This window comes from Pelobates fuscus, chromosome 6 (assembly GCF_036172605.1).
Source record: "Pelobates fuscus isolate aPelFus1 chromosome 6, aPelFus1.pri, whole genome shotgun sequence".
Lineage (NCBI taxonomy): Eukaryota > Metazoa > Chordata > Amphibia > Anura > Pelobatidae > Pelobates > Pelobates fuscus.
This window is the reverse complement of record NC_086322.1, coordinates 217,554,399-217,571,793: the sequence shown is the minus strand read 5'-3', so window position 1 is coordinate 217,571,793 and position 17,395 is coordinate 217,554,399. Positions and strand designations below refer to the sequence as shown.

The following is a 17,395-nucleotide window of genomic DNA, read 5'->3' as shown; positions in this document are numbered from 1 at the left end:
GAGACACACAGTGGGGAACAAAATAGGGGATAAGACACTAAAGGGGGTGAGACATTTAAAAAAGGGGATAAGAAACAAAAAGGTGGGCTAAGAGGCACATAGATGAAGATGCTTTTGTGATGCTGTGAGTGGGGAAGCTGGGATGGGAGGGATAGGCATGAATAGAGAAAGTTAGGTGTAAAAGTGATAAGCTTGGAGGTGGAAGGGATGGTTGGGAATGATAGGAGGTTACGAAAGAAGAAGGCTCAGCAAAGAAAAGGCAGCGTGTTCATAGTTGAGCCTGTAGGGAGAGGCTATAGAAAATAGAAGATGTTAAGCTGTAGTAGTTCTAGTGTTTTTAAAGAAAAACACTATCAGGGTTACTTACAATCTCATTATTTTCACACATTAATACTGATTGTAAAAACTGATATATAAATAGTTGAACTGGAAAAATGTCCAACTTATCTATACTCACAGGCATTTTGGCTCACTGTTGCCGTTCTGAATTAATTTGCAAACATTCTTAGTTTAGTGAATAACCCTGTTAGTATTGAAACCTGAAAATGGTCAAATCAACCAATGTTGTCACTTCAGAAGTCTATGTCTGTGTTGCTTCTTAATCTACCAATATTATTGTGGTAAAATGATATATCAGTGACAGATAACATCAACTATTGTCAACAGATTTTGCCTTGAGTTATTTTTTTTTTTTTAAAGAACGTTGTGATTCATTAGTTGTAATTAGGCGAGGCCTGACTTTTTACATAGAAACCAATCTCTATTGAATAAAAGCATTAATACTTAATTATAAATGCATCCCAGTGGCATCTAATTTACATATATGCAATTACTAACACAGAAAGTTTTTTCTTGCACAAGTTTGTTTATGATCAAATTGTTAAATGCTCTGGGTTGACTTCCTTGCAGGCACTCTAACTTTTTTAATGATGTCACCTGCAGATCAAGTCTTGTCAGACAAGTTTCCTGCAAACACCTTTCTCCAAGTCATTGTCCTCCCTGTGCACTTAAAGTGCTCACTTGGACTACACAGATAATCATAGCCCTATAGATGGTCTAAGGTGCACAGCAAGCGATTAAACCAGGACAAAAGTAAGTTCATATTGTTATGATTGTGTTGCTTTACTAACATTTTAGGCAAATGTTCTGCATGAGGCATTGCATAGTAAGTAGTAATGTTTATCTAAAATCTGAATTACAATAACACCATGTCATGCATAAATGCACGCAAAAGTAAACAATACTTGAGGATAATCTAGTAATCTGATTTTTTTTTTTATAGAATTTATTGCCTATTTTTCTGACAAAAAAAATATGAGATGGAAAAATTGACAAGTTATGAAAAAAACACTATTACAGGATTTATTTACTAAAGTGAAAATTGACTTTGCATTCACTGTGAATTTCCAACAAAGTCAGCTATGCTTTGGTTATAGTGGTCTAAAATGTGAAATTCACTTGGAATTCACTTCCAATTCCCCACAATGCTAGCTTTATTGAATAACCTGTAAACTGTAGAATTTTTCTAATTCTGCTAACTGGTTTGAAATTTGCATTTCTGATTTAGTGAATAAAGCCATTCTTTTTTTTCCAAGATTTTCTTTATGAAATCACGCAAAAAATATGAATGTTAAATGTATGACACCATTTTTTTACACTATAAGTGTAAAACAAAAATATACATCTTTTTATATGTAATAACAAAATCTATATTCCTTGAGTTATAACTTAATAATATATATGCAATTTATACTGAGTTAGTGATCAAAGAGTTTCCTCCTAAGTCCTTTTTTAATATTCAGATATCATCTTACCGTAACTTCCATGCTATCATTGTATTGAGTAATTTTTTACAACTTTATAGTCTGAGACCATCTTACCGTAACTTCCAAGCTAGCACTAAATTGAGTAATATTTTGTTTCTATGTAAAGGGCATTCTTGCATCTTCTGACAAAACAGAAACAGAAAGAAAAAGATCAGATCTCTTTGTAATTATTATTATTATATTTATATAGCACCAACAGGATCCGTAGCGCTTTACAATAGGTGGACTAACAAACATGAAATTGTAACCAGATTAGTTTGACGCACAGGAACAGAGTGGTTAAAGGCCCTGTTCAATGAGCTTGCATGCTAGAGGGAGTTGGGTAAAGTGACACAAAAGGTAAGGGTAGTATTAGGGAAGTAGATTAGTATTCACTGAAGACTTAGTGGGTTTTTTTTTTTGTAATAAACAATGTATCCTGTGACGTAGTTAAATAGAGAGAATTAGTTGTTTCAATGTTAGGTAAAAACCCAGTACATCTGTGGTTTCCCTGAGTTTCGGGCTCAGGTAGCTTTAGAAGTTTTTTAGATTCTCACATGCAACATAGACATTCATTTAATAAACTTTCCAAATGATTCAATACTGTAAGAAAAACGTTATAAATGGTTTATCGACAAACATTTCCACGGCCATTATTGGTGTCTTCTGTAGATAAATTATTTGGAAATTATTTCTAACAGTATTGAATCATTTGGAAAGCTTATTAAATTGATGCAATAATCAGGTCTATCACTCTTACCTAGGGAAGCCTAGCAGTCAAAATCAAATAAACAAAATATTCTATGACGGAGCATTTAGTAATATAAGATTGTAATATGAAGGATAGGGACTATAACTACCATAAAAGATGTGTTCGCTTGGTGCACTTGCAAGCCATGCTGGCATGAGAATTTTACAAGTGATTGACAATTAATCATGTGTACTCAATATGCCCCCAAAAATTATTAATAAAATATATTAATGTATTTCTATATTTTCTATATGCGTATCTCTTATAATAGTGCACTTATGTATTCTATACACTCTATAATCTTCTGCTCATCATTCTTTTGTCACTGGGTCATTATCATTTCTTTTTTGTATGTAATTTTTTTTTTTTTAAACGGATAGTCCCAACAATAATAGTTATAACAATAATGGATAGTCATCCTTTCTGTGTTAGAACTATTATTGTTGGGTAGTGATGTCCCGAACGGTTTGCTGGCGAATAGTTCCTGGCGAACATAGCGTGTTCGCGTTCGCCACGGACGGCGAACATATGCCATATTCGGTCCGCCCCCTATTCATCATCATTGAGTAAACTTTTACCCTGTACCTCACAATCAGCAGACACATTCCAGCCAATCAGCAGCAGACCCTCCCTCCCAGACCCTCCCACCTCCTAGACAGCATACAATTTAGATTAATTCTGAAGCTGCATTCATTTTTTATTTATTTTTTTTTATTATTTTTTTTGTGTTTGTGCTTATTATACATTATCCTCCAAAGCCAGTAACCTGTGTTTATTATACATTATCCCCCATAGCCAGTAACCTGTGTTTATTATACATTATCCCCCATAGCCAGTAACCTGTGTTTATTATACATTATCCCCCATAGCCAGTAACCTGTGTTTATTATACATTATCCCCCATAGCCAGTAACCTGTGTTTATTATACATTATCCCCCCATAGCCAGTAACCTGTGTTTATTATACATTATCCTCCCATAGCCAGTAACCTGTATTTATTATACATTATCCGCCCCCATAGCCAGTAACCTGTGCTTATTATACATTATCCCCCCCCATAGCCAGTAACCTGTGTTTATTATACATTATCCCTCCCATAGCCAGTAACCTGTGTTTATTATACATTATCCTCCCATAGCCAGTAACCTGTGTTTATTATACATTATCCTCCCATAGCCAGTAACCTGTGTTTATTATACATTATCCTCCCATAGCCAGTAACTTGTGTTTATTATACATTATCCTACCATAGCCAGTAACCTGTGTTTATTATACATTATCCCTCCCATAGCCAGTAACCTGTGTTTATTATACATTATCCCCCCCCATAGCCAGTAACCTGTGTTTATTATACATTATCCCCCATAGTCATTTATCGTTGGACCCAGGGCCGGCGCGTCCATAAGGCGGCACAGGCGGCCTCCTTAGGGCGCATGGGCTCTGGGGGCGCAATATTTCAGTGGCCGGCAGGATGGAAGCTCTCCCTCCTGCCGGCCACCATCTGGTGTGGATGATGGATGTGGATCTAATCTCACCGCTCTGCTCCCTCGCGCGCTGTCTGCTGATGCCGCGGGAGCCGTAATATGACGTCATATTCCGGCTCCCGCAGTATCAGCAGACAGCCCGCGAGGGAGCATAGCGGTGAGATTAGAGCTCCCTCGCCACGCCTAATCACAGCACTGCCACACGCCGCCCAGCAGCCCCACTGGACCACAGGAAATGATCCATCATCCACACCAGCTCTCCAGGTAGGAAGGCTGGGTGGAAATTTTTTATTTATTAAAATAATTAGTGAATGTATGTCATGTGTCTGTGTGTGAGTGTCTGTGTCTGGGAGTGACAGTGTGTGTGTCTGTGAGTGACAGTGTGTGTGTGTGTCTGTGAGTGACAGCGTTTGTCTGTGAGTAACAGCGTGTGTGTCTGTGAGTGACAGCGTGTGTCTGTGTGTGAGTGTCTGTCTGTGAGTGACAGTGTGTGTGTCTGTGAGTGACAGAGTGTGTGTCTGTGAGTGACAGAGTGTGTGTCTGTGAGTGACAGCGTGTGTCTGTGAGTGACAGCGTGTGTGTCTGTGAGTGACAGAGTCTGTCTGTGAGTGACAGCGTGTGTGTCTGTGAGTGACAGCGTGTGTGTCTGTGAGTGACAGCATCTGTCTGTGAGTGACAGCGTCTGTCGGTGAGTGACTGAGTGTGTGTGTGTGAGTGAGTGCGTCTGTGTGTGTCTGTGAGTGATTGTATGAGTGTGTGTGCATGTGAGTGTATGAGTGTGTCTGTCAGTGTATGATGAGTGTGTGTCTGTCAAATCAGTGAGAGTATGTTTGTCATTGAGTCTGTGTGTGACTATCAGTGTGTCTGTCAATTAGTGTCAATCAGTGTGGGTCTGTCAGTGTCAATGAATGAGTGTGTGTCAGATCAATGAGTCTGTGTCTGTCAGTGATGTCTGTGTGTTTGTCATTGAGTGTGTGACTGTCAGTGTGTACAGAGTGTAGCGGAGCGGAGTGCGGTACAGGAGCTTCTGTTTCCTGTACCTGGCCAGACTGACAGAAGGTGCTCACAGAGAGAGCACTCCCTGTCAGTCCGGCTGGGTACAGAAAACTGAAGCTCCTTTAGGGGATCTGCTCCGCTCGGCAATGCAACAGTAGAGGTAGGAGGCACACCAGGAAGGGGAGTGTGACCACTAAAGAGGTGTGGGGTGCACCAAGGGACAGGCAGGGAATGGGTGAGAAACACCAAGAGACAGGTAAAAGAGGGGGGAGGGGAGAAGAACACTAAGGGACAGGGAAGGGACCACTAATGGTCGGGGAGGGGAGAGGGGCTGGTTAAGAGGCACATAGGTGAAGATTTTTAGGGTGGGGATCGGGGGGGGGGTGGAAAAATGCATCTTCGCCTATGTACCTAAAAATCCAAGCACCGGCCCTGGTTGGACCTAGGCAGCATGATGTCTTAGGCCGGCCCAGAGAGTGAGTGAGTGAGTGAATAATATAATATATATGTTCAGAAACATATTAGTAATATATGTAAATCGGGTTCATGCAAAGTGGGTGAAAAGGTATTAAAGAAAAACACATTGCATCAAATTTACAAAGCCAAACTTTTAAAAGCTTTCCTCATTTCTTTCTCGGAATGAGGAATATATCGGTTGTAGACTGAGGATTTCCATCTGCCCAGTCTTTTAATAATATGCACTGGAGTGTCAGTGTTGAAGGAGACCAAAGCTGCCCCTATTCTAAATGAAAGACCCGAGACATGGATACAACCCAATCTTGGGAGTAGTGTTCTAATGTAGAAGATGAATTTAGCCGTAGTCAGAGGGATTCAGTGAGAGTAGTGGTGAAATGTGTGTGGCATGACTGAGTGTGAGTAAGTAAGAGTCAAGTATTTTAACTGGGCACTAGTTCTAGGTGGGATAAAGTGGTATAGCGGATGGATGAGTAGTTTGGTTCGTTTTAGAGGTTTGTAGAGAAAGTATATAGTGATCATGATTTTTAGCGATATCCAATATTTTTAAGGTGGTCCCAGTGCCACCACTCATATGTGGTGTCACAATAGCTTGCATTTAAAAAAAACAACACTTTTTTGACTGTAATATAATAGCAGCCAGTTTCCTTAACACGTGTGCGTTTCAGGGCCTGCCAGGGCACAGTGTCACACCAGTGCAACTCATATCTGGTGTAACAGTAGTGTACATTTACAAAAAAATACAGGGGGCTTGTTGTCACCTTTCGGGGACCCTTGGTGTTGTACGTGGCTGGGTGGAGGAAGAGACCTTCAATGACATCAGTGAGGACAAGGAACGGGACATGCCTAGCTTGGTATGCAACCTTGTACAAATGGGGAGTTTGCGGTTGTGCAAATGGACTGTTTGCGGTTGTTTGCGGTGCGTTAAACAGGGACTTTGGTCTGTCACTGTGAAGCGGGTGTAACCCTTACACTACCTGATCGATCATACCTGATGTTTTAAAGCACGTTATTCCAAACAATTTAGGAATGTTAGGTGACTTATGCCCTTTATGGATTAAAACCAGACTCTGCATCAACTATGTAATTTTCCATGGGAGTTTTGCCATGGATCCCCCTCCGGCATGCCACAGTCCAGGTGTTAGTCCCCTTGAAACAACTTTTCCATCACTATTGTGGCCAGAAAGAGTCCATGTGGGTTTTAAAATTCGCCTGCCTATGGAAGTCTATGGCGGTTCGCCAGGTTTGCCCGTTCGCGAACATTTGCGGAAATTCGCGTTTGCCATTTGCGAACGGAAATTTTTATGTTCGCGACATCACTATTGTTGGGACTATACATTTAAAAAAATGTTTTACTTTTGTTATCCGAATTGTCGTGTGTTATTGTGATTTGATGTGGCACAGCCCTTTTCCTCTTTCTTGTTTGACAGTATTATAGGTAACTAGGTTTTCTAAAAATGGATAAATTTATGTCTTATAAAAATATTATTGATTGACTTCCTTACCCTTCCAGGTTTTATTTTTGTGTATGTTTATTCCTCATTCTCGGGTCCTCTACCAGAGGTCTTGGAGTCTAAGGGTTCTTCTATGCAGTATCTTTCCCACCTTGAAACTGCTGAAGCCACTCTCCTAAATTCGGGGCTTACAGTCCTGAGTGCTCTTATAACAACTGCATGCCTCCCAACAATTCTTTTTTTTTTTTTTTTATCTACATTTTAATTTGATTTTAAACAAGAATATTCACATATATTATTTCCAGAATAGAATTATCATTAAAGTGCATAGTAGTACGTCAAAAACAAAGATCAAAAAGTTTAGATCCAAATATTAGGTGCATATATAAATTCGTATAAAAGTATTGCACGCACGTTAAAAATTTGTGAGCATTTAAATCAATACATTAACATAAAAGACACTACAATAATAATTACAAATACATTAAAAAAAACATAAGAAAATGAGACACCTGTGGAAGGTAGTGAAAAAGATAAACTAAAACTCAGTCAGCCATATCCTAGTCTTATATAAGAGAAATATTAATAATAAGCTATCATTTTCTGGGAAAGGAAAAAAAAATGTAAAAACGTAAATAAGATGCAAACCATCATGGGGGCGGAGCTTAACCGCCGACGAAGATGGCCGCAGTCTGAGTGAGCTCCGAGGCGGCAAACGGCACATCAGCAGATAATAAGGGCACCGGAACCGAAAAATTAGCCCTGGACCGACTCCCACAGCACTGACCCACACCAGGCAACAGCACAATGGGCGGAGGACGAAAATCGAAGACCGGAGCAGCCGTGGCTCCGATATTCAAAACAAGGTCAGAGAAGGAGACACCATGCTCTCACAGCCAGCAGGCCTCAGATTCAGACTCTGATACAAGCATAGCTAGCCACAAAAGGGAATCATCTCCCCTTACCAAAAAAGACTTAAAGGACTTGCTGACTGACATGAAGTCCTTAGTGGCAGAAGAACTCTCCAAACACCTAACCCCACTCAAAGAAGGACTGACTGACCTCTCTAAACGCACACATGCGCTTGAAAACAAAATGGATGAGGTTACCGCCACCACCTCCACTCACGAGGCCTCCCTCAAAGACTTACAAGAACAAATTACATACTTGGAAGAAACACAAGAAGATCTGAATAACAGGTCAAGGCGTAATAACATTCGCATACGAGGTCTGCCAGAATCCTCAGCACCAGAGGCACTAACCGCCATACTACACGAGGCCTTCAGCAGCTTGCTGCCTGACGCCCCGCCGTCAGACCTCCTCCTCGACAGAGCACATAGGGCCCTCCGCCCTCCATCCACAAACACCACACAGCCTCGAGACATCATTATCCGATGCCACTACTTCCACATTAAAGAGGCGATTATGCGCGCAACAAGGGAGACCCCACTACAAATTGAAGGCCATACAGTACAACTGTACCAGGACCTGGCACCCACTACTCTCCGTAAACGCAGGGAACTAAGACCACTGACCCAAGCACTGCAAGCGCGGAGAATACGCTACTCCTGGGGTCACCCCTTCAAACTAGTGGTGAGACACGACAACCACACATACACACTCCACAGGCCATCTGAAGCCCGAGAATTCGCCGCACAACTAGGCCTCCGAGACCTCACCCAAGAACTAGCTGTAACTATACAGCATCCTTCCACCCAACACCGCACATGGGAACCACAGCCTCAAAGAGATCGAGACAGGCGACAACGCCCGTCACAAGCCCACGCTTAAACACGACAAGCCCCGCTGCCGCACCCCGACACGTACAAAGCCTCAGCAACAGACCGGCTCCACGGCGCAGCCTCAGGCCCTAGCAAGCGGTCACACCGCATGAAGCACCCAGCTTAAAGACCACAACGGGACCTGGACACAAACTTTATACAGCATCGAACAAACAGCAACTTCAAGCACTTTTCCCGCCCTCGGCTCCGGGGAAATACTCGACAGCCTTGGGACCCGACCGAACTTCTCCACGCCTGCTCGGGCCCCTGGAACCCAGCACCAAGGACACATGGCAAACCCAAGCACGCGGCCCAACGCCCCATGGCCGCTTATGACAGAGACCCCGCATGGCCGATGAATGCACAGATCGACGCCCCGCCACCTGCATGGCGGTGACAGAACTGTTAGAACTTTATTGACTCTGGAAAACCGTAAGAACACAATGGGGCCACTCATTTTGCCTACCACGGGGCTGGGGGGGAGATTGGGGGGGCTGCGGTTCGGGGCCCTGGCGGCCGCCCCCCCCCTCTCTGCGGAGCGGGGGGGCGGCGGGCAGCGATGGCACCGGGCCCAGCGGGGAGAGTCTACACTTTGAATATTGCACATGAACTGTTTGATCGCTCCTGATGAACGGCTTGCTAACACATGCACTGGGGACACTCTGTGGGGTTGGGGGGGGGGGCGACCCGGGGCCTTGGCGGCCTTCCCCCCACCCCCCCTCCGCCGGGGCGGGGGGGGCGGGGGGCCGTGACGGCCTCGGAGTCGGGAGGATAGTGGCTACTCAGCGACCACAAGTAAACAGCCATCGCACTGGCGGCTCCCGTTGGGTGTGGCCGGGTGGGGGGGATGTTAAATGCCGGGGGCCCTGGCGGCCTTCCCCCCCCCCCCCCCCTCCGAGGAGGCGGGGGGGTGGCGGGCCGTGATGGTCCCGGGATCGAAAGGGATGTGGCTCCTCTACGACCACAAACCAGCAATTTACTGCACCAACAGCCCCCATTGACTGGGGCCGAGGGGGGAGAGATGTTAAATGACTCGGGGCCCTGGCGGCCCTCCCCCCCCCCCCCCTCCGGGGACGGGGGGGGGCGGCTGGCCGCGATGGTCCCGACGCCGGTGCAACTAGCGCACCCAGATAAATATGTCACTCTCCTGCCGCTGTTAACACCCACGACAACACCCCGCCATAAGATTAGACCTAAGGGGACCCGGCCTCCGGGCCAACCTGGGACTCCCGAACCGAGGGCCCCCATAGCGATCCACTCCAACAGACCATCCACCGTGCCGGGGTGCGGCACAACACCATCACACACACCCATGTATATAGTTTCAGGACGACCCACGGGTTTGGCCTTCTCCTTTCGGCAGCGCATATACCCAAGTCCTCTTACAGGACCTCAAGCACCACCGAAGGGACACCAGACTAGAGACGCCCTGACTTACAACAGTTACCTCCCAAGTTACACTTACTCAGGTTCTATGTTAAACTGAAACTGCCCGCCAGATACTGCACACTGTTTGCCGCCCGCTCCCAGAAAGACGACCACTTCCCCCCCACACACGACTTGATAAGTGCCGACGGTCTCCGACCACTCAGGCCAGAGAGACCCCCGGCAACCAAGTCTAACCTCGCTGGCAATAAAAGTAAGCCCAGCACATTAACAACCCAACCCACCCTACACAAAACACCAAGTTCCTCTGCTGCCTCCTCGGTACCACCCAGACCCCGGTACCCCCCCCCCTAACGCCCCCCCGCACCCCCCACTGTAGCAAGAGTTTACCCTTTCCCAGGCCATGCCGCTAAAACTGCACTGCACTTCCATCAACGCGAAGGGCCTAAACAGCCCCAAAAAACGACACTCCCTACTACGATGGGCCCACAGCCTAAAAGCAGACATCCTTATGATTCAAGAAACCCACTTCACCCATCACAAACACTTCCCACTCAAGAACAAACAATACAACCGCAGCTTCTTCGCCCACTCGCCAGATGCCAAATCCAAAGGGGTGGCCATCATACTCAAATCATCCTGCCCATTGACAGATATCCAAGCTTTCCCAGACAAACAAGGGAGATTTCTAACACTCACGGGCAAAATAGGCCCTACCACCTACTCCATCACATCACTATACGCCCCCACTACCCCGGACTCACTATTCTGGCAAACATTCTCGACCCACTTATCAGCACTTAACACAACATTCACCATTATAGGCGGCGACTGCAATGCCACTCACCACCCAGTCCTGGACCGTACCACCAAATCTCAAGGACTCAAGACCGTCACAAAATGATGCCCTTTTCTCCCAATTCTTAAACACTCAAAACCTACTGGATATCTGGAGAGCCCAACACCCCTCAACCCTTGACTACACATTCTATTCCCACCCTCACAACACATACTCCCGCATCGACTACTTCCTCATCTCCCCCAACATCACGACAAGAATCACACACTCCTCCATCGGACACATAACCTGGTCAGACCATGCCGACATATCCCTAACCCTCTCAATCCCTAACATGACACGCCCATGGACATGGAAACTCAACTCACAACTCCTACACGACAAACAAACGACCATGTCCCTCGCCAACGATATCACAGAATACTTCACCCTCAACGACCCATCCGTATCCTCCCCAATCACCGTCTGGGCAGCACACAAACCGGTAATGCGGGGTAGGCTGATAGCTATAGCAACTGCCCGCAAAAAACAACACAACAAACAGCTGCTAGACACCATTGCCGAAATAGGCCGCCTAGAAACCCTACACAAACTAAATCCAACCCCCTTTCTCCTCGAACAGCTTACAACAGCTAGAGCCCTACTCAAACGCTTATCACTCTCAGCCACGACAAAAGCACTCACGTGGACCAAGCAGAAATATTACGAGAAGGGTAACAAAGCGGACGCAATGCTAGAAAACGCCTCAAAAACCTAACCGAAACTAAACGAATCTCCCAAATTCGCAATACGGACGGCACAATGAGCAATGACCCACACACGATAGGGAAAATCTTCCAACAATACTTCACAACCCTCTACAACCATACCCCTGACCCAGACACTGACATAACCCGATCCCTAACTGACGCCTTCCTCGAGAAGCTTTCCCTCCCCTCCCTCACGGACACAGCCAGATCGCTAATCTCATCAGACATCTCCCCAGAAGAACTATCAACAGCAATCAAAACCTTAAAACCCAATAAAAGCCCGGGACCCGACGGTCTAACGGCCATCTACTACAAATCATTCAGCGACATTCTCATCCCAAGACTCTGCAAAGTCTTTAACACAATGCTCAAAGGCAACCCACTACCCCCAGACATGACTCAAGCCAACATCACCCTCCTACCCAAGCCAGGCAAAGCCCATGACGAACCAGGCCACTACCGCCCCATCTCACTCCTAAACATTGACTTAAAACTCCTGACCAAAGTTATGACGATGAGACTCAACCCTCTTTTACCGAAACTCATTAAACCGGACCAAGTAGGCTTTATTCCACAAAGACAAGCACAAGACAACACGAGAAGAACAATAGACCTAATCGGGGAAACTAATATATGAGATAGGCGCATTACATGCAAAGCAAGATAGTTCGAGCCATGAGTTGTCAAAAGTGCGATGATTATGGCTTACAGCTCATGAAAACCCCAAATCCACAATCTCAGTAAATTAGAATATTACATGCAATCAATAAAACAGAGAGTGTACATAGAACAATATCGGACCTCTGAAAAGTATAAGCATGCATATGGACTCAGTACTTTTGCAGCAATTACTGCCTCAATGCGGTGTGGCATAGAAGCTATCAGCCTGGGGCACTGCTGATGTGTTATGGAAGACCAGTATGCTTCAATAGTGGCCTTCAGCTCTTCTGCATTGTTCGGTCTCATGTCTCTCATCTTTCTCTTGGCAATGCCCCATATATTCTCTATGGGGTTCAGGTCAGGCGAGTTTGCTGGCCAATCAAGCACAGTAATCCCACGGTCATTGAACCAAGCTTTTGTGCTTTTGGCAGTGTGTGCAGGTGCCAAGTCCTGCTGGAAAATGAAGTCAGCATCCCAATAAAGCTCGTCTGCGGAAGGAAGCATGAAGAGCTCCAAAATCTCCTGGTAGACGGCTGCATTGACCCTGGACTTAATGAAGCACAGTGGACCAACACCAGCAGATGACATGGCTCCCCAAATCAACACAGACTGTGAAAACTTCACATTGGACTTCAAGCATCTTGCAGTGTGTGCCTCTCCATTCTTCCTCCAGACTCTGGGTCCTTGGTTTCCAAATGAGATGCAAAAGTTGCTCTCATCAGAAAAGAGGACTTTGGACCACTGAGAAACAGACCAGGTCTGTTTTTCTTTAACCCAGGTAAGACGCTTCTGACGTTTTTTGTTGTTCAGGAGCGGCTTGACAAGAGGAATACGACATCTGAAGCCCATGTCCAGGATCCGTCTGTGTGTGATGGCTTTTGATGCACTGACTCCAGCCTCAGTCCACTCCTTGTGAAAGTCCCCAACACTTTTGAATGGCCTTTTCCTGATAATCCTCTCTAGGCTGCGGTCATCCCTGCTGCGTGTGCACCTTTTCTTCCACACTTTTCCTTTCCACATCACTTTCTATTAATGTGCTTTGATACAGCACTTTGGGGACATCCAACTTCCTTCGCAATTACATTTTTGAGGCTTTCCCTCCTTATGGAGGGTGTCAATGATGGTTTTCTGCACAATTGTCAGGTCAGCAGTCTTCCCCATGATTGTGATTCCTACTGAACCAGATTCCGAGAACATTTAAAGGCTCAGAAACCCTTTGCAGGTGTTATGGCTTACTTAGCTGATTAGAGTGGGACACTTTGAGCCTAGAATATTGCACCTTTTCACAATATTCTAATTGACTGAGATTGTGGATTTGGGGTTTTCATGAGCTGCAAGCCACAATCATTGCACTTATGACAAATCACGGCTTGAACTATCTTGCTTTGCATGTAATGAGTCTATCTCATATATTAGTTTCCCCTTTTACGTTGCATTACTGAAATAATGAACTTTTGCACGATATTCAAATTTTTTCGAGTATCACCTGTATATTGCTTTCTCCATCACTCCTTGGTAATTAATCTGAGCTTTAATTTCATGGATATTAGGAAGCTCCTACCTTCTCCGATATCTAGCCATACAAAGCTTAACAGCCATTAATATATGTACGGTAAGATAAATCGATGGTTTTGACAGAAAAGGAAGGTTTAAATGAAAGTGGAATCTTTCTAAGGTTAAAGCAACTTTTAATTTTAAATCTGTTAAGATTTTAGTAACTTCTGATTTAAGGATGTTCAGTTTATCACAATCCCACCAAATGTGTTTTATTGACCAGGATTCATATTACATCTCCAGCACTGGCAAGAGGTATTTGGTTAAAATTTACACAGCTTAGTAGGGACCATATACCATCAACGAGTAAGTTTAAGAGAGGTCTCCTGTATGTTAACACAATGAGTAGATTTTATAAGTAGTTTGAAAGAGTTTGTCCATGACTGGAAACCCAGCATTCCTATACTTTTCAGTCTGGGGATATCTTCCAAAGGATCTTTAACAATTAAGTTTTTCCCATTGTACTAAATTAGCAATTTAGTGGGAAATCCCTATCAGTAATTAATATTCTTTGATCTGAGCGGTGATGGTAAATCTTTAAAACCTCTTCTTTCACTTCTAGTTGCCAACGAGAGGTCTGGGAATACCAATATCCCTTCAAAAATGTTGTCTCTTAAATGTAGATTAAGTCTCAATTGTTTCAGAAATAAATCTTTTACAGACAAGTTTAGAAACCTGATTATTACGTCTCTAGGTGAGGAGGAAGCCCTATTTCTGGGGCTATAAATTCTGTGGCATTTTTCTAGAGGGAATAAAGTCATTTGGTGTGCATCAATAAATTGAGCAATAAATTCAGTAACATACCCAGATAAATCATAATTTTTTAGATCCTTTGATATACCTTTACGTCTTACATTATTTAGACGAGGCCTATCTTCTAATTGTGTTAATTTGCTATCCATCTCCTTTAACTAATCTTTTAAGGCTATATTCTGAGACTGAAGATGAGTAGCCTCTAAGCGTGTTTTTTCAAGTTCGCTATTTCGCTCTACCAGTTTAGAATTAAGGATGGACATCTCTTTAATTACTTCCGCTAGATTTTGTTTTAAATCTTTCTTAATCTTTTCATAAAGGTCATTTATCATCTTTGTAAGGCTTAGGTTCGTTATCAGCTCTGGGGAAGATTCCGGGAATAATTTTTTTGCCTGAGCTTCCTCCGAAGGAGGGGATATAGCTAGATTTGCTAGATTCTGAATTAGTAATACACATTTATAGGTTTATTTTTTTTCAATGTTTCCTGCTGCTGGATGCCTTTTGGGAAGCATGTTTTAAAGATCAAGGGGAGGTGGCTTGCAAAGGCAGTAAAACAAGATTAGAGCTGTTTTAAGCTGTTGTAGATATGCCCCCAATAAACAAGAAAAATGCATGATTACATTTTTTTATTTGCTCACTGTACTGTCACTTAAATTTTGATCTTTTACCGGTTTAGTAGAGTGCTCTGTAATTTGGTTTAATTAAATATGGAATCCCATCTCAGCAAAGCAAATTTTGGAGTTTTTTTTACAAAACAGCTGAAAGATCAGAATTACAAAAAGGGATTTTCTTAATTTAATTTTTTTTTACCATTTTGGCAAATAACTTCCAAAATTGGTGCCCTTATGTGGGAATATTTAAGGACACCAAATTAGGGCATCCTTTAGCAGATACCTCCCTTATTTGGTATTAGGTATACTTATAGCAATCTTACTTAAGGATGGCAACTTAGGGAGTAAACTACTTAACAGATCAAAGATCTTTTCTTAATTTTGATCTTTCAGATAACTACCTATACTGGTACTGTTTTTTTTTTTAATTCTTTATTTTATTTGTACATAGATTAGACAAGCGGAAATGCACTGCCACAACAGCAGGTACCTTCGCATCATTTAACATTGCATAGCAGTTATGTGGCATGAAGAACAATGTACATTTTGTAGTTATTTGGACAGATATGGTTGCATATATAGCCTGTGAGTCTTAGCGTGTAATAGTTAGTTATCTCTGCGACCTATGTAGTTACTCACTATTTGGTCCTGTCTAGGCCTTGTTTTTGCTTCGCCTATCATTGCTGTACCAACTAGACATTAAAAAAGTTATGCTGCCTATAGCTTTAACTAGGTGTGAAACCACAGGGAACACGTGACATCAACACTGAGCTTAAACATGTGAATATAAAGAGTCAAATATGCCAAAAAAACGAATAACAAATAAGATGTGACATATAAACTGCTGCTGAGCCCTAAAAATCTAGGTAACCGTGTGAGCTGCCTGTTAGCTTTTGCTTCGTGTGGGCCCGCCTATGTAAGGTGAACTGGTGTCCTGCACTGAAGCATGGTGTGTGTGAGGTACAGAATAATTATGGCATCTTATTGCTAAGCCGCGGCAGTGTCCTCTGTTAGTCCTGGTTAAGTATTGTAGAGAAACAGCAGCTCCTTAGGGTATTCATGGGTAGGGTGCCCTGGTTTATTGGGCCTGCCTATCAGCAGCCAGAGTCCCGTTCCTACAGGTCAGAGCAGGGCCTGTCGGCTACGAAGCAATGTGATGGGAGCCTTAGCCTATGCCTCTTGCCGGAATGTCCCGTTTTCTATCAACAGAAATCTCGCCGGTGGACCCTTTGGGCTGGGATCCAGCTCCTGTATCTGTGCGGCATATTCCCCACTGCTCTATAGCGCGGCGGTCTGCCATACCTTCGGGGCGTAGATTGGAGCTTGTCTGCTCTGGAATTCTGTGTCTAGGTGAGTGGTGTGGCTGTGGGGGATGTTCATTGGCCCATCTCCAGCGTGTAGTGGGGCGAGCTTGTGCGCTTGGGTAGTGTGTTGTCGCTTCCTTATGTGAATGGTTTTGGCGCCGGCCAGGCCGCGTGGTCACAGTGGAGGCCTGGAGTGGGTACCTGTAATGGCGCCGGCGGGTCGTAGGGCGGATCCACGAGGCGATCATTTTTTTTGTGAATTAAATTTTATTCAGGTTTTCAATAGTATACATTTGAACAATAATAAAAGTAAATGTCTCAAAGGTGGTTCGGTGAAACACGCAGGTTTCCAGTAAATGGCACGTACAAGTTATCAGGTACAGTATTAGCGAATCTTAAGTATCGGTACAGCAATGCAGGGAAACGCGCAGGTTTCCAGTTCGAAGCATGTAAAGTTAAGCCTTTGATGGCATACCTGTGGTCCGCTGTATCCTGGTCCGGCTGCGTGGCCCGCAAGTTCGCCCGGGCCGCGGGGGGGAGGGGGGTGGGGTGGGGGGGGGAGGGGAGATGAGAAAACAAGGGGGGGGGGGAATCTTCAGCGTTTGGGGAAGCGTCATCCCTGCCCAATGGGTCTGTGTGGCCCCTCGTCCGTCTCTGTCTGTGGTGGCTCCACGTATGACGTGCGCTGTCTTTGTGGTCATTCCCTGTCACCCCTACCCATCGTCTCGGGCTATGTTCCCACTGATGTCTACTCAGTCTGTGATAAGTGTCTGGAAGTCGGGTTTCGTCGTAGTCAGTATCCAGTGTGTCCAGGTCGTCATATACGACTGTTC

General features: G+C 44.3%; 1 protein-coding gene across 1 annotated transcript in view; it reads left to right on the top strand.

The window, feature by feature from the left end:
* LOC134565702 (transmembrane protease serine 11G-like) overlaps positions 1–17,395 on the top strand; it is a 152,664-nt gene that overhangs the window by 80,712 nt on the left and 54,557 nt on the right. Inside the window, exon 2 of the mRNA XM_063425340.1 lies at positions 943–1,092. The gene's annotated coding sequence lies outside the window, so the exon portion shown is untranslated. The remainder of the gene's footprint in view (positions 1–942; positions 1,093–17,395) is intronic.